The sequence below is a fragment of the Brachycentrus maculatus genome, unplaced genomic scaffold (assembly GCF_059751285.1).
Source record: "Brachycentrus maculatus isolate JH-2025_06_01 unplaced genomic scaffold, ASM5975128v1 h1tg000717l, whole genome shotgun sequence".
NCBI lineage: Eukaryota > Metazoa > Arthropoda > Insecta > Trichoptera > Brachycentridae > Brachycentrus > Brachycentrus maculatus.
Genome location: NW_028281448.1, coordinates 120337 through 125677, shown reverse-complemented (window position 1 = coordinate 125677; position 5341 = coordinate 120337). Strand labels below are relative to the sequence as shown.

At 30.0% G+C, this 5341-nt stretch overlaps 1 long non-coding RNA gene across 1 annotated transcript; it reads right to left on the bottom strand.

The window, feature by feature from the left end:
* Positions 1-1070: 1070 nt before the first annotated feature.
* On the bottom strand, positions 1071-4907 carry LOC148300429 (uncharacterized). Its single transcript, XR_015838945.1, has 4 exons — positions 4780-4907; positions 2494-2607; positions 1289-1425; positions 1071-1159 (listed from the first exon to the last, which is right to left on the bottom strand). It is a non-coding gene; the product is annotated as an uncharacterized LOC148300429 (long non-coding RNA).
* Positions 4908-5341: the final 434 nt, after the last annotated feature.

Below are 5341 nucleotides of genomic sequence, written 5' to 3'. Positions count from 1 at the left end.
GTTATATGTGTAAAACGAAATATACCTTAGCGCTGACCAAATACCTATGGCTGTCCAAATTTAAAACACAGTAAGGGACATTTTTTTGGAGTAGGTTTTTTTTTGCTTTTATGGACTAAGTAGACTCTACTTAGTCCAAACATGCAAATAAACCTATTACGAAAAAATGTCCCTTACTGTGTTTTAAATTTGGACAGCCGTGTTACAGAACGCACAGGACTAAACCTTTGTCTTCCAAATGGGTCTAACGGACCCGTTTCAAAGTAAATGTTGGGTTTGTTGCAACTACTCAAACAATTAAAAAAGTATTATTTATTTACAACGTTTTAAGTGTGTCCAAACACTTGTTCACAAAATTTGGATTATCTCCAATTAGGAGTAATTTCTTACATTATTCTTAACATCTCAACATTGATGATGAAGAATATGAAAGTCTAGGCATTCACAGGGCTTACGACCGTCAGAGGCTGGTTTAAATTTACACAAGTGTAACATTCGCCAATTCTACGCATGATTTACAATTATCAAACTCGAAGCACAGTATGCGAAAGTTTAGTAAAGACATCTGTGATGGCATGAGGAAAGCTTTAATGAAGCACAAACTCTATCATTTGTATGTGGGTCCGAATTCTGGATTATATTCCCATATTTTAAAAACACTTTAAAGCACCATTTAAAATTTTTACAGAAAAAAAATTGGTAGTTAATCAACAATGATATCCTACCGATTTAGTTTTTCTGTAATTTTCCATTTATTAACCCTTTCCGCTTAATAAAAATATAATAAAACCCTTATCCGCACCCCAATGGTGCATAGGGCACTGCTTCATATGAACACAGTGTTATCTTGATCGTTTACACACGAAGGAAAGGTGATCAGCCCTCCGCTTCAGGTACCAGTCCAGGGTAATATTGAATAAATATTACAGTGAAAAAATCACTTATATTTATTTGACCCCCCTGGGAATCGAACCCGGGACCTCCAGAACGGTAGCCGAGCGTGCTGACTATTACACTACAGAGGCGGACCCTTTCCGCTTACTTCACTAAAAATATTTTAAAAATACCCACCTGGTTTGAAATCGTTTATCCATAGATTACGATTCGATTCCTGGAAAGGTTGTGTTGATCCCATTGATTTTGAAAAACGATGGATATTCTGAAAAAAAATGCTTACATATTAATATAAACATTCTTTTTATTTATTCTTTCTAATGTAATGACCTATAAAGCTTGTACATAACAAGAAAGGTAAATAATAAATGCAATTCCCATCTGCAAAACATACCTGGTCAGTAATATAGTGCGCATAGAATCCTGGAGGCAATGGAACAACTTTGCCAATTTCATCGCAGTAGTTGGCATTACAGACACATGCGAAAGAGCTTTGGTCCAACTCTACTGGCAAGCATGGCTTGTCTTGACCTATAAACGTAACACAACTAAAACATTTTGAGTGTGTCCAAATACTTGTTCACAAATCTGGATCATCTCCAATTATAGGAGTTATTTTTCATATTATTTTTTTGACATCTCAACAAGATGAAGCAGAATATGGAGGAAGTCTGGGCATTTGCGGGGCTTATACCAAGCATCTTTCCATGGATCGCTGTGTGCATTTGAGTTTTAAAATTTTTTTTTTGATGTGCCATTATTTCTCATGCGATATTTAAGTAAAAAAAATATCGTTTATGAATATTTCATCATACATTGTATGATCAAATATATATGATAAAAACAGATATGATCTTTTATAGATTGTAAAACTTATACATTGATTCGCTGGAATTGCTGGATCGTATAAGTTTTAAAGTTCCCGGTCAGGTCACCAGGACAACTGACACCTTAGCGCTTCCCACGAGTAGAACAAACTCTAAACAATGTTCCTATATTTATCGTTCATCAAAATTGGTCAGCGATGAATATGGGAATTTCGATTCTGTTCTACTCGGCATTGTCAGCACTGCGATCGCGTACATTTAGCCGACATTTATATCGTGGAGTGTCTCAATTTTAACTCAATTTGTCTTGGACTTGAACCTCTATCTTTCCCTTTTCCCATTTTTCTTCCTCCCGTCCCTCTTCTAAGTATTTTCAATTAACGACATATCGCTAACTCCTTTCAACAACATCGTAAATCAAAAAAACTAGATTTTTCAGGAGATCGTTTTTAAAGTTTAAAAATATAATAAAACGTATTAAAAATAAATACCAAGCCACTCATTGAACTTTTTACTGTGCAACAGATCTTTTAAGGTGAAAACTGAATGTTTTTTCTCCATTTCAAAAATATTAATTAAATTAAAAAATGTAATAGCACTTTCTGCCCTTTACCGAGTAAATATTAAGTTCAAAATATTTAGTTTTTGCTGGGATATGGTACATTTTCTGGGCATTCCGAAAACATACACAACTGAAAATTGACGTTGTTGAAAGGAGTGAGCGATATGTGAACATTAAAATAAAAATAGTGAAATAAAAAAAATATCGAACCGTTAGCATTTTTCTGAAGCAATGCGAAAATGATTATAATGCATATGTACATTAAATCACCTTTTCCGTTACTGATTAAACTCATTTTTGTGATACGAAATTGAGAAGTTTGAGCTGAAAAAGAAGAAAAAAATTGTTATATAAATGAATTGGGGGGCTTAAAACAGAACGCTTAGATCAATCAACATGACTAAATTCTTCACTTTAAATTCAAAGAATTATATTTTATTTATTGTTTCGGCATTAACTTTGTGGTAAGACATGTTACAATGATTAAAGAAAACACTTGTTTTTTACCACTTGAGTTTATTATAGACTACATGTTTCAGAAGTTAAACTTCCATCATTCAGGTCTGTATAATAACTAAATTATAAAATATAAAATTGTTCTATAAATAAGGAGAGGGGAAAGTAAGGGGAAGGGGTTAGTCAAGGGACGGAGTTTGAAAACAAAGGAAAAATGGAAAGCAAAGGTGAAGAATTTTGAAACAATATATTATTTAATAAATTATTATTATGTAGAATTAAGGTTTTTTTATAATTCAAAGAATTATAATGATTTCTTTACTTTGTTTTCATGGATGTGTTTACAGTATCGAACAGATCAATTGAAATACAACTTTTTTTGTTATATATTCGTCAAACGTATAGTAAATTTTTTGTTGATTAGTTATATCACAAATTAATATTTAATGTGATCTCATTTGGGCTTAATCAAAGATTTTACTCTTCTCAGCATCTATTATATAATAGATTTATATTATCCACTGACACTTCGTGATGGAATTGCATTTTTAATATATTATTAGATCAAAACCAATATTTTTAGCTTTTCCACTTTATTTTTATTTGACCAGCGACCGGGTTTCGTCGTAACCGACAACTGTCATATCACCAGTCTAATGATGTCGGTAACGACGAAACCCGGTCGCTGGTCAAATAAAAATAAAGTGGAAAAGCTAAAAATATTGGTTTTAATCTAATAATGTATTTTCTATTATATAAGGTTTAGGCACGTGGATGGAATTTTTTCGTCTCGAAACCATCCCGAGTTATTGAAAAATGAGCTTTTAAGCGTATTTCTAAGTTAATGTATGCAATTACAACCTGTTGACTTGAATTAAATGTTTATTTCCGGATTTCAGGATAACCTTAAACACTAAAAAAAACAACATATTGAACTCTGTGAATATAATTCGGAGAACAATCAAAGTAATTTTGAAGAAAAAAAATGATGTCCGACAAAATTATTATTTAAAGTCCTAAATATATGTAGATACTATTTTTAAGAAAACCGCTTTCTTTCAATTATTTAATAGTGACAAATGTTTTAATTGAAAAAGTTTATCTTCGAGATTCCAAAATAGTTTTGCAACTCTGAAATGTAATACTAAACAATTTCAACAAACCTCCAAATATTTAGGATTAAAATACTTCAATTAACTTAATAAAATAATTAAATAAATTAGGAGATATCAAAATTCTTACGAAAAAAAATGCCCATTATACGTAAATCTTAAAATATATATATATATATATATATATATATATATATATATATATATATATATATATATATATATATATATATATATATATATATATATATATATATATATATATATATATATATATATATATATATATATATATATATATATATATATATATATATATAAAAGTAAAAAATACTATTTTACCATTAATCAAACAAAACAATAAACCTTGAGTTTAAGTCCCTCTCCAAGCACAAGAGCTCAGTCTCTTTTTTGGAGAGGCATGGCGAAATTAAAATTATAAGTTTGCCGTAACGCTCACTCCTTTCAAGAACGTCATAAATCAAAAAACTTGATTTTTCAGGAGAACGTTTTTAAAGTTTAAAAATATAAAACATTGTTTTAAAAATAAGTATCTAGCCACTTAGTGAACTTTTTACTACGCAACAGATCTTTTTAGGTAAAACCTGGCGATTTTTTCTCCATTTGAAAAAAAAATAGTTTTATTAAAAAAAATAATTAAACAATACCTTTTCTTCAAAATGCAAAAACAACACTTTCTGCCCTGTAGCGGGTAAATATTAAGTTTAAAATATGCCTCTTTTGCTGGGATATAGTACATTTTCTGGGCATTCTGATAACATGCACAACTGAAAATTGACGATGATTGATTTATGACGTTCTTGAAAGGAGTGAGCGATATGTATAAATGTGTGGAAATTGTATTACATTGAATTTTAAAAATTAAGCTTCATGACATAATTGAAAATAAAAATATAAGTAAACTTACTTTTAATCTGTTTCCATAAAATAGTACGAAAATCTAAATTATACTAATGTGAACACCAACCATTGCCAATTGCGAGATAAACTTTATTGGTTTGTCAAAATTATCATTCACGTGCTGGTACATACGAGTACAACTAAGAAGTGGGAGCTGAACGCAAAAAGGTGATCTTGGTACCAACTTCCGTTTTTTTAAAGATAAATAATGTTTTGCGATCGTTTTGCACGAAAATTAACTATGAGGAGAGAGCTTAATTTTTGAAAATTATTTATTTGGCAGTCACCTAGTGAAAGGATGTTTCTGCCAGTGTCAAGTTTTATTTTTATTTACATACAAAAAATAAATAGAAAATATTAATAACAATTAATACAAAAGTTCATAGTTTAAATGCGCTTACCTTTATCATTTTAATTCCATTTTTACGTGTACATTAAAAAAATGGCTTGTGACCTAGGAAAATATATATATTATAATAATATTTATCGTACATAACGCATGAAAAAATTACAGTGTAACAATTAGACGACAAAAGACTAAAACATATAAGGTTGAAATGTTAGATAAA